General features: G+C 49.9%; 1 protein-coding gene and 1 pseudogene across 2 annotated transcripts in view; one reads left to right on the top strand and one right to left on the bottom strand.

The window, feature by feature from the left end:
• Positions 1–22,056, top strand: part of GALNT18 (polypeptide N-acetylgalactosaminyltransferase 18) — a 349,313-nt gene that overhangs the window by 76,434 nt on the left and 250,823 nt on the right. The gene's annotated exons all lie outside the window — the stretch shown is intronic.
• On the bottom strand, positions 46–1,146 carry LOC131759671 (dihydrofolate reductase-like; annotated as a pseudogene).

Here is a 22,056-nt window from a genome sequence, read left to right on the forward strand (position 1 = left end):
ACAAACATCTCTCCAACAAAAAATACATAATTTTGGGGGGGCAGGAGGAGGCTTGAAATAGATCAGAAAACACTTTCACATTAATTGTTCTTTTCATATACTTCAAATTTGTACTTAATGCCTTTCTCCTCCTGGACATCAGAAGGAACACCTGGATATCTGGGAGAAGTTTGTATTTTTCCAAATCAATTTCTGGAAAAAATGTGTCACTTTCAAATTCCTGCATGATCCTTGTCACAAATAGTCTATGATGGCCTGGCCTGCTCATGGCTTCCTTAGAAACAGAACTGCGTCCCACTATCCAAACCATGTCTACTTTATTTGTTAATTCTGGTTGCTCAATAAGTTTTAAGGCATCATCCAGACTTTTGGCAAGAAAATGAGCTCCCTGTGGAGGTTCCTTGAGTTCTCTACTGAGAACTATATTAATTGTGTCCTTTAAAGGTTGATTCTTCTCTGGAATGGGGGACAGGTTTTCCTGCCCATAATCACCAAATTCTGTATACCTTCTCCTGAAGAGGTTGTGGTTATTCTTTGGAAATATCTGTATTCTTTCCTGAACGGGGGCCAGGGCAGGTCCCTGTTCTTGCCTATGCCCGTGTTCTGGGACCCAGCAACAATGCAGTTTAGCGGATGAACCACGACAGCAGCAGCAAACACTTCTGAGCTAGCATCTTGCACCAACACGGGGAGTACCCACCAGCTTGGCGTGAAATTTTTCTTCTTCCAGCTTTTGAGGAGAGTCTTTAATGATCAGTAAAGAAACTGAAGTAGTTGAGATGGATCCATTAGTTCATTGGTGGGGAGCCAGGGGGCCTGGAACCCTTCTCAGGCTCCCCTATGGACAGCTTCCCTCTGTGCTCCTAGCAATCCAACCTCACGGTTGCTTGGTGTTTTCCACTGTTGGATCTGGGTCCTCCTGGGGCCTTCTGAGAGGTGAGCATGAGGCTTCTCTGGCTCAGGCCTATGTCTCTTCCTGTCTTGGAAGTGGATTTTCCTGCGAGAGGATGTGAGCTGTAAGAATGTGTCAGGACAGCTCTCCGGAGGGGTGGCCAGACCAAGAGACGGCGACTTGCTTCCTCCTGAGGAGAGGCCTCTGGGTTTAGCTCCAACTCTGGGCCTACATGGCAAGTTCCAGGAGGCCATGGTCTGAACATCTCTTGGGGAGGTTTGTCCCCAGGACAGAAGTGAAGGGAGAAGAAGAGAGAGACGGGTTTGTTACCAGCACTGGGCCCTACGCAGAGCCAATGCACACTTCCCTTTGGTCAGATGATTGAATTCATTCATTCAGCATGAACTGAGCACCTGCTCCCTGCCGGGCACTCTTCTAGCCCAGGGAAAGAGCACAGAGCAAGACAGTTACGGCCCTGCCGTGGGGAAGCCTACCTCCTGGGCTGAGTAAACAGGAAGGCTGAGGGCCTCCAGACCTCTGACGGTGGGAGGGTGGGCGGATGTGGGGTACCCCTGCCAGCAAAGGAGCCCCCAGGTTCTTGGAATTTCTGTCCTGAGGGCTGGGGTAGGAGATCTGGCAGCGATGTCCAGATGGGGATGATACCAAGAAATTAAAGAAAGCGGAGGAGGTCTGAGCACCTGTAGTGTGTAGGCCGGGGGCCGGGAGAGCACCTTTTCCATATGGTGTCAACTTTAATCCTCCCAGACACCCAGTGAGGCCGTGGCCATTGTCACCATTTATAGATTTGCGGAAAGGGTGAGCAGCCTTCCTGAGGCACACATCTCAGAGGTGAGGATTCCCCCTCAGGTCAGCAAACACCATTCCATAAGCAGAAGGCAAGCTGTGTGAGGTCCCCAGAGGAGTCCCTCAGGCTCTGGGGCCTCAGGCTTGATTTTTTTCCAGCATCAACGTGTTTGCCTCAGGTGGTGACACCCTGGCCTCTCCCATCCTGCAGACTCGGGCCTAATGGAGCTGGTATTGGCCCAGCACATAGGCTGGTGTCAGAATAGGGGGACAGATGCCCCTGGGGGATCGGCTGCAATGGATGTGCATCTGGAAGTGCAGCTTCCTCACCCGGTGGCCTTCCCAGCCCCAGTGTGGCCCTGGGGATGATGGCAGAGGGTGGCCTGCTTGCAGCACTGACCTTGTGCTCAGAGCCAGAACAAAGTGACAGAACGGTTTGAATTCCATCTCCGCTGCTTGCTTTTTGTGTAGCCCTGAGCTAGTCACCCAGACTCTCTAAGCCTTAATTTCATCATCAGCAAATCAAGGTTGACCACAACTACAGCACAGGGTTGTGATGAGAATGAACGCCAATAAGATTGGGAAAGCAGGGCTTCCCTGGTGGCGCAGTGGTTGAGAGTCCGCCTGCCGATGCAGGGGATGCGAGTTCGTGCCCCGGTCCGGGAAGATCCCACATGCCGCGGAGCGGCTGGGCCCGTGAGCCATGGCCGCTGAGCCTGCGCGTCCGGACACTGTGCAAAAAAAAAAAAAAAAAAAGATTGGGAAAGCACCAGCAGTGTCTGCCATGCAGTAAATGCTAATAATCAGTAGCGCTCATGATTGATGTTAATATAGTATATCAGTATCAGATCATACTCTGCCGTGTATCTGGGTCTGGGCTGTAGGGCATGGTTTATTCTGATGGCCGAGTTGTATATCCCAAGGATGCATGGGGCACAGACACTTACCGCAAAATAGAGACTGTCAGGTCTTACAGCAGAGGATTCCAAACTTCCCTGTCATCAGAATCCCCGGGGGGGTCTTGTTATAGATTCAGGGTTGGGGGTTATAACCCCTCCCATTCCTTCCTCCCTCCCTCCCCAGAGATTCCCATTCATGGGTCTGAGGTAAGGTTTTGAATCTGTGTTTGTAACAAAATCCTCAAATGACCCTGTTGCAGGAAGTCCAAGGACTAGGTTTTGGGCAGCATTGCTTTAAAAGCTCTTTCTTCCAGGCCTGGCCAGCCTCATGGCTGGCTCTCCTCTGCGGCTGGGCTATTTCTGACTAATCACTAGGAGCTGTCACCTCAAATCATGCTCCTCTTCCCTGGGCAGCCCTGGAGATGCACATGGACAAATCCTTTCTCCTCAGCTTTCTGTCTAGACACCATGCAGACCTACAAAATGTTTTCCCCTTAAAAACATGATCACCTGTCTCTGAGTGACCACAATTTCTAAACTCTCTCCTAAGAAACATGGTTAGAGAAGGGATTTTTTTTTTCTGACTTGGCAATCCATTTTAAAAGTGTTATAAATGTATCATGATATATCTGCCTTTGTTTGTATATGGAATGATCCCTAGCAAATGCAGACTGGGGTAGCACAGTGGTTAAACATACAGACTGTGGCACTGGACTGTCTGGGTTTGAATCACAGCTCTGCCCCTTACTAGCTGTGTGGCCTTGGGCAAGTTATACAACCTCTCCATCCTCAGTTTCCTTATTTTTGGAATAGGACTAAGAGTAGCACCTATCCCCCAGAGTCGTTAGAAGGGTTGGCTGAGTTAATATTGATGAAGCACTTACAACAGTGCCTGACCCATAGCGAGCTTTCACTGTAGAGAGTGAAATGTAACTGCATGAGACGACCTGGGAGATCCAGGGGGTGTGGGCATTGCATGCATTCCAGGAAAGTAAAGAAGTTTAGGTAATAATGCTGACTGGCTTTAGCCAAGCCCTGTTCTTTCCTGACACACAGTTCTGTCTTGAAGGAATTGAACAAGCCACAGTGGTGGTGAAAGAAGCCCTGTGTGTGACCACCATGTATGAAGCAAAACATCGTTTTGCTGAACCCCATTTGCAAACTCTGTAAAGCCTTGTCTTTGGAGAATCTCTCTAGCTGTGATCTATCTAAGTGGCATGGAGGGACCGGGCGACTTTTCCCTTTGTCTCAATCTTCCTTTCCAAGGTTTGCAGTTGCTGAAGGTCTTGGCTGGTTTTCTCGACAAAAGAGCTATAGAGGAAGAACGTGATGTAGGGAAGGCAGGAATTAGCAGAGACCAGGACAGCAGTGTCCAATCAGGGCTTGAGTGATGATGCAAGACAAAGGAAGGGAAGCTCTGCTCCCCTTCCTCTTCTCCCCGCCCTGCCAGGTTAGCCCTCCTTGCCTCCCTTGGGAGGTGGGACAGCAATGTGGCTTAGCACTGGGCCTTGGGGCAGACCTGGCTGGACAGCCTGGCCTGCTACCTAGTAGTGTTATGATCTTGGGAACTTTGCTAACTGGTCTGATTGTCTTCTGTAAAATAAAGGTGAGAGCAGTACCTGTGTCACTGAGTTGTTGGGTCAAGTTCAACAAGGTAATATATATAAAGTGCCTGGAACTCCATAAGTGAAACCTTTTCTTTTTTTAAATTTTTTATTTATTTATTTTTTTACGGTATGCGGGCCTCTCACTGTTGTGGCCTCTCCCGTTGCAGAGCACAGGCTCCAGACGCGCAGGCTCAGTGGCCACGGCTCACGGGCCCAGCTGCTCCGCGGCACGTGGGATCCTCCCGGACCGGGGCACGAACCCGTGTCCCCTGCATCGGCAGGCGGACTCTCAACCACTGCGCCACCAGGGAAGCCCGTGAAACCTTTTCTTATTCTTATTGCTGGGTGGTCTTTTCCATGGGCCCAGTCTAGCGCAAAGTCATGATAATTCAGGTCTTTCCCTGTACAGACTCCTTCAAAAATAGTCCAGAATAGTTGCAGAGGGAATGGAGATTGAAAGACCAGCTTGCTTGGACCAACCCATGAGTTACTGTGTATGTGTTTGGACAGGATATGGGTGAGGGGCTTGGAGCTCCTTGGGGAGGGACTACACTCCACATGGTAAAGGCCCTCCTGGTGATTTCATGTGACTCTTCTGGGCACTCCAGAAGCAGTTGCAGGAAGTGAGGGAATGGGCAGAAACGCATGTTTCTGAGTGAGCAGGGAGCAGGGCAGAGCCCAGCATGGTACATGGTCCCCAGGGTAGAAACAGAGTGAAGAAGTGGGCCAGGCAGGAGATGCACTCACGGGTCAGGTTGGGTGGGCCTGGGTCACCGAGGTGGCAGAAGAGGTCTGGAACACATCTGCCAGTAGGCAGTACCCGCACTTCCAAGGAGGAAGTTACTGCCTACCAGTTGGTCAGGCGGACCTAGCAGGCCCTTCTGTGGGAGCTCAGAAGGTCCGGCCAATGGCAGCTGGGCTTAGCCATCCGGCTGGGGCAGAGCAGGGGTCTGCCTCCTGAGGAGTGGCACCAGGTCAGGGCCCAGCCCTGGAAATTGGAGCCCAGGGGAACAAGGGGTCAGCCCTAGGACATCGGAACTTGGCGCCGTAGGACAACAGAGGCAACACAGAAAAAAATGACTCAGGAGACTGCACCCAGAGCTTTGCCATATGCCAACAATCACGTTATTTCAAATGAATTTTCACATCAACCCAACGAAGAAAGTATTGTTGTCATCATATTAGCGAGGAGTAAACTGAGGCTCCTTTAAATTCACTGACTTGCCCAGTGTTCCATAGCTGCTCTGTGGCAGAACCAGGAATGCCCAGGTCTGCCTGCTCAGAATCTCATGCTTTTATCTAGGTACCAGAGTGCCCAAGTCTCCAGCTGGTGGGGCCAGGGTCTGCCTCACCAACAGAATTCTTCACACATTCTTTTGTGTTATATAGAAAGCACCGGGCTGTGGGCTGAGAGCCACAGTGGTGCTCCCTGGGACTTTGGAAGGGACCTAGTGGAGTGCCTCATCCAATCTCCTCTATTTAAAGATAAGGAGGGCTTCCCTGGTGGCGCTGTGGTTGAGAATCCTCCTGCCGATGCAGGGGACATGGGTTCATGCCCTGGTCCGGGAAGATCCCACGTGCCGCAGAGTGGCTGGGCCCGTGAGCCATGGCTGCTGAGCCTGTGCTCCGCGCAACGGGAGAGGCCACAACAGTGAGAGGCCCCCGTACCACACACACACACACACACACACAAAAGAATAGGAAATGGAGGTTCAGAGAAGTTAACAGCCTTACCTGGGGTCACTCAGAAGACAATGGCAAAGCCAGGACCTGAACCAGGCCTGCTGGCTCCCCACCCCCATATTGTCTCCACTGCATTGAGCTGTTTTCCTCCCACACTGAAAAAGATTCGGTCAGACTCATTATGTGACCCTGCTGCATAAGGAGCATCAACAGAATCAAACATTTAAAGGCCACCAGCATATCTCCCTGGACAGGTGGCAGGAGCAATTTGTCTGCAGTTGCATTTGTAAGCACAGCATGGAGAACTCATCAAGAAGCCGGCAAGGACTGCACAGGTTCTATTTGTCTACTAATGAAAACAAGGGAAATGCCAGGGGAAAAGAAGATGGATTGGGGAAAAGATGGAAGTTTTCAAGTCACGCAGAATGGCGGTAGGATGGCAATCGCACGTCTTGGGCAGGGATAGTTCTGCACCTCATTGGGCGTGTGGGTGCCCTTGACTCGGCCACCACGTTCTCATCTGTCCTCCTGACTGGCTAAGCATCTTGAGGACAACACTGTGTCATCTTTACCTTTGCATCAGCAGCACCCAGCAGCGGGTCTGGCATGGAGTAGATATTCCGCAAATGTTTGTTGAATGACTGACTAAATGAATGATTGAACACCATTACTAAGGGTAAGGGTGAGACCAAATGGCTGGTCAGAGCTCTCCTTTCATATTACACCTGCCACGGGCTCAGTGCCTCCAGATTTGGCTTGCAGAGGGCCCTGGGAGATCCCATGGTCATCCTCTGCCTCTTTGAATATTGGCCTCCCTTGGGAGCCATTACCTTGGTGTTAGGGATCACCGCTGGAGTTTGTTAGGCTGACTAGCTGTGGCCAGGGTCCTGAACCAACTGGCTCTCGTCAAAGGCCTGGATGCCAGGGTCAGGTTGCCCCAGTTTGAGTCTTGGCTTCATCACTTTCAGGCTGTGTGACCTTGGGCAAGCTGCTTGACCTCTCTAAGCCTGTTTCCTTATCTGTAAAATAGGGGTCATAGCATGGGGAATGATGAGGATTAAATGAGACAACGTACAGTGCTGGCACCTAGTAAGGGCTTAATCCATGTTAGGTCTCTGTACCGTCATTTCCTGAGGGGTCTGGGAGCATGGCTGGTCCCTTCCTGCTCCCTGCCAGGTCGGGGGTAAGCAAGCCCTGGCTGTGCGCCCACCTTGCCTTTGTTTAGGAGCACAAAGGAGAGCAGGAGATAATGAGGCAGAGAGGGGGAGGAGTCTATTAGAAGTGGCAGCAGGAGAAGCTATCGGATATAGAGATGTGCGCTGGGGCAAACCTGGGACTGGATAACATTTCCATTCTGTTTCCGTCATCCATAACTTAGTTATTTAAAGTGCAGGAAAAAAAGCCAGAATATGCTGTCCTGTTTGTACAAATTAGGTTTATAAATAGCTGTTGTGGAGAGCCAGCATCGTGGAGAGATCAGGGTGCCCACAGTGAGGCCTGACTCAGTTCCGTGCGGCCCGGCTCTGCCAATCTGGAGGTGTTTCGTGTCTGAGTGTCTCTGAGCCACTGTCACCTCGCTCCCAGTGGCTCCTTAGGGAGACCTACACGCTTCTACTTTGGGGATAAGGAGCACTGTGGCATTTGAATGGGGTTGGAGGGCATTGGCATCATTGGGTGTGGCAAAGATGGGAGGATTTGGAACAGGGCAGACCTGGGTTTGAATCCCATTCCATCACTTGCCAGCTATGTGACTGCTGGCAAATTGGCCTAGCCTCAGGTTTTCCTCTCTTTGCTATATATCACACTTTAGGGTTGCTGTGAAGATGGAGCTTCTTCCTGTGGGCAGCTCAGCAGCAGCTCTTGCTAGTTTTGGCAAGATAGGCAGGTACTTCTGAGGCCAGACAACCGCAAGATTTTTAGAGGCCTAGAAATTAACTAATGGCTGGGGAGTAGCAGGGGTAGACAAGGGACCAGGATGACATCTGGTCACTATGATGGAGCAGGGGTGCCCAGGCCCCACTTTGGCCCCTGAATAGTTCCCAAACTTTGAGCCATCTGACCTTCAAAGGATGTCTAGTTATCATTATTATAATTATTAAACATCCTCATTGCTGTCTACTTAGTTACCTGGCATTTCAGTTTCTATCAGTGACATAGACTGTCTGCAAATTATCTGCCATTGAGTTCCCACCCCAGCCTCGCCGAGAGGGTAGGCTGAGCGATGTGTTAGCAGCTCAATTCTCCTGATGCTCTGACGCTCAACCAGGTATCTGACCATCAGAAAGCCCTTGTCTGGCAACTTAGCAACACCCTGCCTTTGACTAAGGACCAGCCTCGAAGCAGCTCCAGGGAAGCCCTGGTGTTTTCTGTAGGACTGCAGCCACCGACACCATCTGTGTGTTGTTCAGGATGACCTGAGCTCAGGCCTTGTGCAGTTTGGCCCTCTCCAGGACTGTGAGCTTTCTCTTTGGACTTAAGCATGCCATTGGATTTCCTTCTCAGATTCAGTTCAGTTTTACAGGCATTGATTGAGCACCTACTTTTCGGCTGTAACTATGGTCCTGGTGGGGGGACAACAAAACACCATGGTGGCCTGGGATGGGGCAGGGCCTGCACTCACCTACAGTTGAATGATTCTCCACTGCTCGTTAGCTGTGTGGTTTTGGAATTGTTAGCCCTGACCTTTGAGCCCTGGCTTCCCACTTGTAAAATGAGACCGATTATCTACATGGTCTTTAGAATAGAGAAATGGCTCCATAGCATGTATTCAATGAATGGCAGTCAACTTTTTCTTCTGTTCCTCTCTCCTTTCGTCTCCCTTCCCGCTTCCTATTGTCTCCCACTCCCCCTTCTTTCCTTGCGCTCGAGGAGTTTACCATCGAGTAGGGTCAGGCAGAGACCTAGACTAAACATTTCAAAACGGCATCAGGATGGGAGTAGGTACAGGGAATTCTGGGATACAGAGACAGACGCCCACAGATGGTTTCCTTCTGTCAGCCTTGGAAGTTCAGGGAAAAGCTGAGTCATGTGCGTGTGCCGGGATGCACGCACAGGGCTGAACGTGTATAGAGCCTGCCTGCACCCACACTCACACACACACGTGCATCATACAGACATGTACATTCATACCTATCAGAAGGGAACGGGCACAAATCAGGACTTACCCCATTGTTTCACATAAAGAGGCCTTAAGGAAGAGGTAAGGATGGAGTTAAAGGTCAAGAATGGTGAGGTGTCCAGAGACTCACAATGCGAGGAAGCTCTGCCACACCTAGGGCTGATGGAACAAGGGAAGAAATAGTGTTACCAAGGCAGGAAAGAGCCTGAGTCTTGGAAGTGATGCAGCCTGGCAGGAGCGATAGTCACAGAAGGACATGGCTACTGCCAGAGATGTGTCCCCCCACCATTCTCTTCTTATGCTCTGATCTTCTGCTATGCCTCCCATTGGCTGAGCCCTACCAAGGGAGGCTGGGTGATGCTATAGGCAGGAGCCTCCTTCCAGGGAACAGAGCCTGGCAGGGAAGAGCGAGAGTGGACACTTGAAAGTACGCAGCAGGGATATGCATGCAGGGCGGATGCTCCTGTACAGGCACGCATAGGCCAGCCAGAGCTTCTTCCTGCAGGGCAGGAGGGGTGAGGGGGCAGGAGGGGGGCTGGGCAGGCATGGTGCAGCTGACTGATTCCCAAGCGCCTCCCACATGTTGCTGGGAAGGGCTCTGAGAGGCCTCTGGATGGGGCTTTCTGCAGGATTTTTTCAAAGCCCATACACTGTAATGCCTCAGTTGTTTATCAGAAACCACGATTGGCTTCCAGCCTCCCTAGTCTTTGCTGAAGGCAGCAGTGGGTTTGTACATATTTGAGATAAATCTATGTGTAGTGTTTTCTCTTTCTGCCCCAGTGCCTGTGTTCAGCAGGCGTGAGAGGTACAGCGATGGCCCCGGGCAAGGGCTGCAGCTGGCTGGAGTCACGTCCTCAGAGCGTGCCCAGCTCGGAGTGGACATGGGCATCATGTGCCATCCTCCGTGAGTGACTTGGCCACACCCTCACCTCCTCGAGGCCCCAGAGGCACTCTTAGGCTCCTGCCCCTTGGCTTCACATCCCCGGCTCTGCCCCCTCCAACACTGCTTCATCTCATCAGGGCTTTCCCAGGAACTGGGAGTTGGCAGCTCCAGGATGAGCTTGCAGTCAGCACCCAACAATGTTGCGTGATGCAATGTTGATTGCAGTGTTGTTTGCAGTGTTCATTGACAAGAGCGTGTGTGCTCTCTGCAGGCTGGCACAACTGACCAGTGTGGCCTTGGGTTGTGAACTCTGAAGGACCCCACAGGTGATTTAGTCCAGGTGGTGGGCAGCACAGAACGGTGGTCTGGACCTCTGTCTCAAATCCTAGCTCCGTGCGGCCTGTGAGAGCTCCACAACTAAATGGTCAATGGTCTGCCCCTCCTTTTCCTCAATAAGATGCCTGCAGCACAACTTTTTTGAGCAGGTTGCCTTCCAGAAGGGTAAACTGCAAAAGGCACCCCGGATAGCAAAGCTTATGGGCCTGTCTTGCCCATTTGCACATTGAGTATGTCTGTTCAGAGTGCTATTTGGTTTTGGGTTCAGTTACTATTGCCCAGTTATTGCTGAGAGAGTCCACAACTTGAAGGCATCTCCTGGTGGCAGAAATAGGGCTGCCCTGGCAGCAGCAGCTGAGAGAAAGGGTCTATCTTCCTGTTACCTGCGGAGGGAGGGCGTTTGTCCACTTCATTTAAAAATTGCCTTAAGTTATTGAGCAGACGTTAAGATGGCAGGGAGCTAGTTCCCAGCCTGCCCATTTTAGGGCTGGAATTTGCCCTGTCCAGGCTTCTCCTGTAACAAGGAAGAGCCAAATCTGACTACCTGTTGGATCTGTTTCTTTTACTTTAACCTTTGCTTCCCATTGCTTTCCTTCACTAAAAGGATACTGTCTATACATAATGGCCTGCCTCGGGGAACCCTGCCCCCTGCCTGAATGTTAAACCAAAATGCCTTTGATCAGGGAAACATCCAGACCCTGTCCACCTGTGGATGACTGCAAGACAGAAGAAATTAACACATCCCCTCCCCGAGGCTGGCCATTCCAGGGGATATTTGCAAAACTTATGGCCTTTTTACTTTACTTCCTCATTTCCTCCCCCTCTCTGTGCTATAAAAGAAACTGGCATGCAAACCCCGATAAGATGGTTATTTTGAGACTAGTCTGCCATCTTCTCAGTCTGCCGGCTTTCCAAATAAAGTCGTATCCCTTGCACCTTGTCTTCGATTTATTGGCCTGTGGTGCGTGGGGGCAGAGCGAGCTTGGACTCTGTAACGTTCCTCTCTGGCTGGCCTGGCCTTTCTGTGAGGGGCTTTGCATGTGAATGAGTCTGCCCCCGGGAGGAGGGGGGAGTTCCTGACAAATGAGGAAGGCCTGGGCTCCAGGAAAAGCTGCTCATGTGGGATTTAAGTAGATCTGTGGTACTGGAGCCATCTCCCAGCTGCCCTGCCCAAGAGTCCTGCAGTGCCAGGGATTGGACTCAGAGGACCTTCTGGAAGATGCAGGCATATTTCTGTAGAAAAATCCATACTGAGTGTGAAAACCAAGGAGAGCTACACAGGCATACACACTCAAACACAAGCACACACCTATAAACAGTCTCTCATACATACACACGCTTGCAGACACGTGCAGTTGGTGTTTGGTCAGAACAGGTAAACCTGTTAGAGGAGATTGCTGACCACATCTGTAGCACCCAGCTTAATCCCCTTCTGGATAAAAGTTAGATTGATTTGCTCAGCACAGAGTGGAGACAGAGCTGGTGACTCTGTGCCATGGGTACCCAGCCAGTTCTGGGGCAGGAGGCACCACATCCTGGTGCCAGGACCCCCTGGATCACAGAGATACAAAGAGAGAGGGCGGGGCTGAACTCCTTCCAGAGCTGCAAGTTCCCCCAGGAATCCCAGGCTGGCATGACTCATTAGTGCCTGGGTGGGATGCATGTCCCACACATCAGATCGCACCCCTCCACGAGCCCGTACCTGGCCAATCTCATCCCCTGAAGGGCTGGCACCTGTGGACTTTGGGACTAGACTATGCAAGCTGGAGTTTGCATGCTATGGTCAAATTCATCCTCTCTCCACTCCTGGCTGTTCTTCCATCCCTAGAGGAGGCACTTTGCTAGGGAGGCAGTATAGAGGGTGCTGAGAATACAGCTCTTTAGTAAGATGGAATCATAGTTGCATCTAGGCCAGCTGTGTGACTGGCTAAAGCCCTGAACCTTGTTTCTCTGTCTACAAAGTGAGGATATTTGAGCCCAACTCTTAGGCCTGCTGTGAGGCTTAAATAAATTATCTATGAAAAGCCACCAGCAGTGTGACTAGCATACAATAGGTGCTCAGTAAATGGGGAGCTCCCATCTCCGTCTTTGTTGTTTTATATTCTTCTGGCCAACCTACATGAGAGAATTAGACCCATTCAGACTCAGGTAACTCTCCATGCAGCCCATGCTGGCCCAGCCAGCTCTGATGACAAGGGGCCAGGACTCTGGCCTGCTCCTTTTTGATATGGTTTATCAGTCAGAAAACCAGAACCACCACAGGGTGTGTGTGTGTGTGTGTGTGTGTGTGTGTGTGTAATAAAGAGATTTATTATAAGGAATTGGCTCACATGATTATGGAGGCTGAGAAATCCCTAAATCTATAGTCAGCAAGCTGGAGAGCTGCTGGTGTAGTTCCAGTTCCAAAGCCAGTAGGCTCCTGTCCCAAGAAGAGCCAATGTTTCAGTCCCAGTCTAAAAGCAAGAAAAGACTGATATCCCAGCTCAAACAGTAATGCAGGAGGAGTTTCCTATAACTTGTGGAGAGTCAGCTTTTTTGTTCTATTCAGGCCTTCAACTGCTTGGATGAGGCCCACCCACATAGAAGAGGACAATCCGCTTTTCTCAGTTTGCCAAATTCCATATTAATCTCATCCAGAAACTCTCTCACAGACACACCCAGAATAATGTTTGACCAAATATCTGGACACTCTATGGCCCAGTCATGGCCCCACAAAATTTACCATCACACCTAGTATCTGGTGACCTCAGGTATCAGTGGGTGTCCTGGCCCAGCATGGGGATAGGCACCAGTCTTAGGACCTCCAGGAGTTTTTGGTCACCCCTGTAATACAGCAGAGGTTGTCCTCTGCAGTAGCTGAAGAGCACATCTTGGGTGGGCCCATCAGCTATTCAGCCATGGAGATAGCAAGGAGTCTTGACCAAGACCCATATCAGCCCTGTGGGCCTTGGTTGGTAGCAGAAATGTCAAAGCTTTGCCCATCAGCTTGTCTAAAATAACTCTAATTATCTTCTTCTCCCTTACCCCCTGGGTTTAACAAAAATCTTTGCCCTGTGGTCTGTACCACAAACCTGGGTATTATGTTTGAAACCCCCATACTGTTCCTCCCTTACATCCTGATTGCTTTCAAGTCCTGCCAGTTTCTTTCTCCTTAATGTTTCCTTCTCAGATCCATTACTCCCCCCACCCACTGCCATCACCCGGGCCCTACCTGGCATCATCTCTTGCTGCTTTCCTGCATCTTCTTCCCCAGTGGTTTTCTTGCCCTCAGTCTTGTCCCACAGAGCCTGTCATCCACACTGTTGCCAGAGGAGCTCTCTAAAATAAGAGATCCAACCACATCATTCCCTCGTTAATCATCTTATCAGCTTCTCATTATTAGTGTTTGTAAGCTGATGTTCTAAGAGCCAAATTCAGCTCACACTTACCAAAAAAAAAAAAAAAAAAAAAGAATTTGAATACTTTTACATACTGAAGGGTGTGTACCTTCCAGTTTGCCACTGTCCTCACCACTCCTTATTGTCTCACACCTGCTCACTTTCCTCCTTTGTTACTTGTTCAGTTCCTAGAGTCACAGGCCCAAATGCTTGAGCATGTAATTTAAGTCCCTTCACAATTTGCCCTTGGCTAAGCTTCCCAGATTTATTTTTAGGCAATTCTACCTAAGTACCATGTGCCTTAGCTGTCCTGTTCTGTACCTTTCCCCAAACACAGAGTATAGTTGACCCTTGAACAACAGGTTAATCCATCTGTAATTTATAGATAGCCCTTCTATCTGCGGTATCTGTCACATCCACAGATTCAACCAACTGTGGATCGTGTAGTACTGTAGCATTTACTATGGAAAACTATCCAGGTATAAGTGGACCTGCACAGTTCAAACTCTCATTGTTCAAGGGCCAGCTGTAGTCTTCCTCATTTCCATGGCTTCATCCATGTTGTTCAGTTTGCTTGGGTGGCCTTCCGTTCTTTGAACCCCTGGCTAGTCGCTAATTATCCTGTAACACTCTATTCATATGGCACCTACTCTTTATAGGCTTTCCATAACATTCTCTAAGTCTCAGTTTCCTCCTCTGTAAAATGGGGGTAATCATAGGATCTACCTGATGGGGTTGTCATGAGGATTAAATGAGATATAACCAGATGAAGTGCTTAGCACCATGTCCAGCACATAGAAAGTGCCCAAGAAATACTCAGCCACCTGCCTGCCTGGCATCTAGAGATGTCAGTGTTTTGGACAGGGGCAACTATAGGGACTCTTCTGTCTGTCTTCGGCCAGGGTGCCTGAGTTTGACAGGCTTTTACCACTCACAGTTAAAGCAAATAGATCGTAATTCGTGTCCATCAGGCAATAAATAGGAGACAGCCTATTACAGATGCCTGGCTTGATGGGGTCACGCAAGATTGGTGTTATGGGTGGATTTGTTAGGCCCAGAAAACTCTGTTTGAGAAAGCAAAACAGAGAAAATGAAACCTGGTTTTATAAATACATTTAGACTTAAGTTTAAAAACAATATGTGCATATATATGTGTATATATATGTGTATATATATATATATATATACACATATATATACACATATATATGTGTGTATATATATATATATATATACACATATATATGTATGTATATATATACATAAGGAGTTTAAATATTTCATTGCTCATGGCCTGGTACCTCTCACTGGTAAACTGCGGTAGTGGTGGCAGTGCTTGTGGGCTTCTGTTTACAGTTCCATTGAATGAAACTCATGTGGACATTTACATAGGAAAAATCTGTTACTTGCAGAACCACATAAGGATAATAATTATTGTCCCTTTTTCATCCTGGAATGACTTGACTGCATCAGACTAGAGATTTGCAAGGCAAACAAATTATCTGCAGGCATAGCAAGAAACCCCTGCCCCCCGCCAGCCCAGCAGCAGACCAGTAAGGGACATTTGATCTGAAAATGCCTCAGAGAGTGAAATACAGGCTCTGTGCTAGGTTTTCTTTTTCTTCATGCAGAGAAAAGCCTAAGTGGAAACAGAAGCAGATGATTCTTCTTCTATCCTTAGTCTAGGGGTTCCATCCTTAGTCCTAGCCATGGAATGCTGTTTTCTTCCCCTCTTCCAACAATCTGTTGGTTTAGTGAACACCTAGTGGCCTTAATGCAAATGTCAACAGTGTCTCTGGAGCTTTTTCCAAACCCTTCCCTGACTCCAAGCAGGTGGGAATTTCTTCCGTCTCTTCCAGCTACCAACCGGATACCTCCATGGGTTTGTCCCAGAGACAGCTCACATGTGCTGTGTTCAATGCCAAATCATCAGCTTTTCCCATGCCTGCTCCCATTTCTCTGCTTGTCCCATATCCATGAATAACTCCACCCTCCATTCAGTGATTAAATCCATGCCGTCTCATTCTGTGCCATCTCTCCATCTTGCCTGCCTCATCTCTCATCCAACCAAGTCTTACTGATGAACTCTGAAATGCTTTGTGAACTTTTTTGTTCTGCTCATCACTGTTCCAGTTCAGGAACTGGTTTTGATCTAACAGTCTTCTTATTCACTGTGTTCTCTGCTTCTCACTCATCCTCCACTCTGCCAATTCTAGGGTGATATTTCTAAAATATAGATTTGCTGCAAACTTTTGATCGTCCCCGTTGTCTTGAGTATGAGGTTGAAACCTGTTGGCGTGGCATTCTAGGGCATTTGAAATCTGCTTCTCTATTTGGCTGTTTTTCCCACCACTCCTCCTCCTCAGCCGCCTATACTCCGGCAACACCAGAATTTATTCTTGCATACATATATATTTTTTCTTGTATCTCTGAATTTTCCTACTTGCATGGAATTCCCTCCTCTCTCCTCTGCTAACATTGGCCTTAACCTTCAAGATCCAGTTCACATCCTTTAGGAAGCCTTCTTGGAAGCTTGGGGCTTCTTGGAAGCCCCAGGCAGAATCTCTGTCTCCTTTCCTAGTGCTCCCTAGGGATTGTGTTTATGCCTCCTTTGAAACATTTCCACTCTCGGTGCCAGCTATGACTTGAGCGTGTCACAGAGAAGTGCCATGAAGGCAGAGACTGGGCCCTATTTATTTGTGTATTCCCTTTGTTTAGTAGGCAATGGTGTGGATGATTCTCAGTATACATGTATCAGACCGTTTTGTTATAGCAAACAACCCCCCACCCCAATCAATGACTTATAACAAGTAACATTTATTTCTTGCTCTTATTAAGTGTTGGAAGCTGTGTGGGTCAACTGTGGTGGCTATAGGGCTCTGCTAACTTCTTCCCATTCTGAGGCATAAGGCTGGAGGAACAACCTCCATTTGACACATGCCATTTTCCTGGGAGAGAAAAAAAAGCAAGGGTCTTCCATGCGATGGCTCCCAGAGCTTCTGCTAGGGCAGATTTATATCATATTCCGTTGGTCAAAGCCAGTTACTGCTCAAACCCAGTGTCAGTGGAGAAGTATTCTCCCATAGGATGGAAGAGGCACTGCAAGGCAAAGGCAATTAATGACAATGTTTAATATTTTTATACAGATGATGGGCTAATAAATGGGAATTATAATACACTCCACTGCAATGTGCTTGTCAAATTAAATGAACCCAAGCTACTGAAAAGAACCTTACGGAATTTATTGTCCAGTTTCCTCATATGTTGGACATTTGTCATTTTCGACTACCCAGCTTCTGAACTCACTTCGTATGTTTGAGGAATTCCCTACTTTTGAGTCTCGGTGGGAACAGAGACCAATCAGGGCAGCGTCCTACAAGAGAAGTGATTTCCTGGCCTCCCTTGATCTAGGCCCAGGCCCATGGCTTGGCTTACAGCAATAAGATGTGCCTTCCCAGGCTTTGTGTCAAGAGCTGGTAGCTGGCTAGCAATGGCTGGAGTGCCAGGAGCTTCAAGTTCTCGGGGCCTTGGAGGCTTCAGTGTGGGTAGCAGCACCAAGTGTCAGCAGTGTGGGCAGTGCTGGCGGGTGGTCCTCTACTGAAGCAAGACTTGGGGTGATGTACTCGCTGGCATTACCGAGAACCTGGTCTTCCAGCTCTCCTGGCAATTCCATGAGTCGCCCGATGTCCTTTTATTAATTCCTTTTCTGCTTGAATCAGCCAGTGCTGTTTCTATTGCTTACAGCCATGCATCCTGGCTCCCCCACTAACTTTCCCAGGCAGGCAGTGTTTAAGGTAGTTAATACTGTCAGGTTTGAAACCAGACTTTTTGGCTTTGAAGACCTCCAGCTTCTTCTGTACTTGGGGCAAGCTACTTAACTTCCATGAGCCTCAGTTTCCTTACCTGTGAAATGGGGGTGATAATAAGACCTGCCTAACAGGGTTGCTGTATTAAAGGCGATACTACATATGGAGGGAGTCGAGTACCTATTCTTTTTTTTTTTTTTGCGTTATGCGGGCCTCTCACTGTCGTGGCCTCTCACGTTGCGGAGTACAAGCTCCGGACGCGCAGGCTCAGCGGCTATGGCTCACGGGCACAGCCGCTCCGCGGCACGTGGGATCTTCCTGGATCGGGGCACGAACCCACGTCCCCTGCGTCGGCAGGCGGACTCTCAACCACTGCGCCACCAGGGAAGCCCTACCTATTCTGATGATTGTTATTCACAAGAAAGTGAGACCTTCACTCAGATGGAATTTACCTTGTGTACATAATGACAGGGCTTGTGTAAGAAAGGGCACATAAATTGCTACTGTCTTGGTAAGCAGTTTATAAAGGAGGACTTTTGTCTGAACTCTCGGTGGATGGCATTGAGCATTGTCTCTTACGCTAATCTCATCTGCCTGATCTGAGGGTGAGGAAAGAAGTTTAGGGTTTGACAGCTCTGTCGATATTTCAGCGTGAGTGTGGGGAGGCTGCAGAACCTAGATTTGGAAGGAAGTGAGTCTAACCCGTGCTGTCCGCGTGGCAAATGCGTGCTCTAGGATTCCCAGACGCGAGGTGCAGACGGTACACTGCTAGCTGTGTGCCAGTGTCCAAGTGTCCTTTTCAGTAGAGGAGCCGTCACTCTGAGACTGTTAGAGACCTGAATTCCATGTGTGCAGTGGGCTGTCTATTTTGTTTTTGTTTTTCAACACCCCGGAAAGAATGCAGCCCCGGTGGCTTGTATCAGCATCCTAGCAGCTCTGAGCTTTCCTGCAGCCATCCTGAGGAGCTTAGCGTGTGGCACGGACCAATTGGGAGGTCTTCTGTTTGCTTTTTGAGCCTGGCAGTGGACCGTGTGTTTCTGTGGATGTGCCTCTTGTCTGTGCCATGAGCTGGGGCCGTGGGTCAAAAACAACTGCAAAAAATCAGCAGAGATTCTCATCCCCTACTCCCCTCTGATGGGAGGACCCTCCAGCCTGGCTCCATCTCTGTCTTCATCCAGATGCCCTGACTGGCCACCGGAAGTTGTGTTGAAAGAGTGGTAGGGACGTAGGTCAACTGTGAAGCTTCAGAGATGGGCAGCCCTCTCTTGAGGGCGCAGCAGTGGGCATAGAGTTTGCAGGGCAGGGATGATGTGTGACTGATCTGCTGACTGTTCTTTGGAATGAGGAGGGGAGCATCTCAGAAGGAGGACTCTTGGAACAAAAGAGTCCTGGAACCTCCCTTCTCAGGTCAGGAGGGTGAGAAGCCATCTCTCCTGGGGGCGGCTGATGGTGGCTCTAGGGTTTTCCCCACTCTTCAACCACCTATGTCCCTGTTCTCTGGTTCTTGCCTTTTCTAGGACCTCAAGAAAGTGTTCTTGATGGTGGACTCTTGAGTCAGCTGATCTTGGGCCTCCTGTAACAGTGGTTATGGTGGAGAAGTTGCCATCAGGCCATCAGTACCACAGGAACAGTTGCAGCTGCCTGGGTGGCTCAGGCTGCCCTGGGACCCTATGGAGAAGTGTCTGGGCTTCCCCGGCTGAGGGGGTTCTGGTTGGTCCTCCCAGAGGGCCCGTCTGAGCCAGTAATCAGTTCCCTTCATTTAAGGTGCTATCGGAAGCCCCTTTAGTTATGGTGTAAATTACGCTAGATGAAGGTGGCTTTGAATAATTCTTTGGCTTCTCTGCCAAAGAATTGGGGATTTTCTCTGACATTTTCTGATTATGAATGAGGCCCAGACAGCTCAGGGGTAAAGTAGGAGCTCACAAAGGTGGCTGTCCTGTCTGGCATTTCTTCTGAGATGCAAGCAGAACTCCCCTTGGCCTCTCGGAGCATCCCTTTTGCCTTCCTGGCGAGGCCTGCAGGGTCCATAAGAACTGGAGAACAAGTCAGCCTGAAGGGATCGGGGGAGCCCAGGGCATGGACCAAAGAGCCAGGGAATAAGGAGTAAGTCCATTCAGTGGCCAGAGGGCAGAGCTGGGCCTGCAGGTCATCAGAGCTCCGGACAGACTTTTCTTCAGTTTTCATGTTTCCGGTAAATATCTAACATTGGCTAGTTGTTATCCCTGTGAGTATCCAGGAAATTGTGATCTTTCAAGACCCTTAGAAAATTTCTAGCTTGGGAGTGGGGTGTCAGCCCATGTGGGATCCATTATGGGGCACAGAAGAGAGCCAGGAAGTGTGGTAGGCTTTGTGTTTAGGGTAAGGGAATCTGGGCTTCCTGAAGCCTCCGGAGTCGCATCCTGGTTGATGCAGCCAAGTAACCAGGACACAAGGACATATGGAGAGACTTCCTGGGTGCCGGAGGGCTGGCAGCAGTTTCTTATTTACAACTTACGATAGGTGCAGAGATGTGTTTCCCAGATCCCCTCCAGGAGAAAAGTTCTTGTTTTTGGGTCTGCTGGGAGTACTGCTGGCAGGAAGCCCCACTGTCTAGGGGACGCTTTGGCTGAGAGGGCTGCCTGCCCCAGGCCACCGTGCCTCCTTGTGCGGTTCTGCATGAAATGACTGCCGATATAGGGTGCCTTCACCCCAACTCATGACAGCTCTGTGAGATCGCCCCATCTCTAACACTCCCCTCGGGGTCAGCTCTGGCTTCTGCTGAGACCATATTACGGCCTGGCTTCTTGCTCTGCCCAATCCTGCTTCTCCCCTCCCTTGCAGAAGTGTGGATCCTAAGAGCTCTCCCTCTTGAACCGCCCACATGCTCATCTCCATCTCAGAGGCTGCCTCTCAGGAACTCAGCCATGACTTTCTCTCTTAAGCCAGAGATCCCTGGGTCATTTCTGAGATGGTTCAATTTTGCTTGGTGGGTAGCAGAGGTCAGAAGCAGGCCATCTGTCCGGTGACAGTTCATGTCTGTGGCTGGCAGGGCTGGGAGTGGGTGTGCTCCCACTAGCTCAGAAGCTAAGAGAACACACCTAGGTGCCAGCTTGCCTGAGTCTGAATCTTGCTCTACCATTTGCTCCCTGTGTGATCTGAGGCAGGTTAATGAACCCCTCTGTGCCTCACTTTTCTCATCTGTAAAATGGAGAAGATAATCGTCCCTCCCTCATAGTCTCTTGTGAGGAATAAATGGGAATATCTTTATAAAGCTTTTTAAAACAAACAGTGCCTGCTGGGCACGTAGTGAGCGATTTAGGAGTGTTTGTTAAAATATCACTTAAGAGCACTGACCTGGGGCGCTCTCCAGGAGGCCCACTTCTTGGGAGGAAGGACTGGTCGTTGGTTTCTCACAGTCCTTGATGCCCCTTGGCCTTGGAGGCCTCGTTTGGTGGCTCCTGTTGGGGTCTTGGCTGGCAGCCCTGTCCCAGGTTCTCTTCTAGAATATAAAAGCCCAACCCTGACAGGCCCTGGGGACTGTTGCTGGCCCTTGCGCAGTGGGCAGAGCCGATCCTTACCTGCAAACTCTGCATGCTCCCAGGAGAGAGAGCAGTTGGTTCCCGGGCTGCCAATGATCCCAAGGAGACCTGGCCTCCAGATTTTCCTGACTGCAGTTTGATGGATGGGTTACCACCCATTCTTCCTACGGTTTATCCCGCACACAGGGATGGGGCTGAGACTCATAGAAATGGGAAAGTACGTGGAATGTGCTGCTGGTGGTGGGACCATCCGTGAGAGATTCCCCAAGGGGAAGATGAAACGCAGTCGTGGGGAGTGACAAGAAGATGCGAATCAGGCTCAGCCCATGTGACCCTTCGTGGGAATCAGAGAATGGGTTTCTGGCCTGGGAGAGTCCCCTTTGCCCTTCCACATCCACTCCCCACTTTTCTTGATGATGCCCTGGGTCGCAGGAGGCTGACCTCTGTGGATTGCATCAAACAGGCTTCCATGCTCCCAGCTCCCGGGTGGGTGTAGCCAGTGGGTGGCACCAGCTGGAGAGCCAGGCCAAGACTGGGCCATTTTCTCTCCAAGCCTCCTCCTGCTGGGAGTGCAGTGGCTGTGTTCTTCCCCTCTCCCTGCAGCCACAGCTCTTGCTCTTTTCTATAAGGTCTTCCTCCCCTAACCGTCTGCAGCTTGCGTCTGTCATAGCCCCCTTCTTGCTAGCCCAGGCTGCCCTAGACCTGTTGACTTTCCTCAACCCTTTCCACCTTTGTAAATGGTTCCTTATTAAACTCTCTTGGCTAGTTTCCTGTGGAGCCCTGACTGATGCATACCCCTCTGGCTGGCAAGCAGGTATGGGCTGAATTGCAGGGGCCCACGTGCAGGGCGCTGTCTGTCCAACTGCATATGGCAATGTCCTGTGGGCTCCAGGGAACTTCTTTATTCCCTGTGTGGCACATCCCCTCCATTGCTGGTAGTAGAAGATCTGGATTTGGTTTCATCAAGGAAGCTGGTAGGATCTTTCAGTGGTCACAGCAATGTCCTTGGGGAGGGAATGGGACAGAAGCGGCCTTGCAGTACTGGTGCAGCCAAAGCTGCGAGAGCAGGCACTGGAATGTTCTGAGGGAAATGAGCTGGGGCTTCTACCAGTTTTTCCTGGGCTGTGTTTAGA

This window comes from Kogia breviceps, chromosome 7, assembly GCF_026419965.1.
Source record: "Kogia breviceps isolate mKogBre1 chromosome 7, mKogBre1 haplotype 1, whole genome shotgun sequence".
Taxonomy (NCBI): domain Eukaryota; kingdom Metazoa; phylum Chordata; class Mammalia; order Artiodactyla; family Physeteridae; genus Kogia; species Kogia breviceps.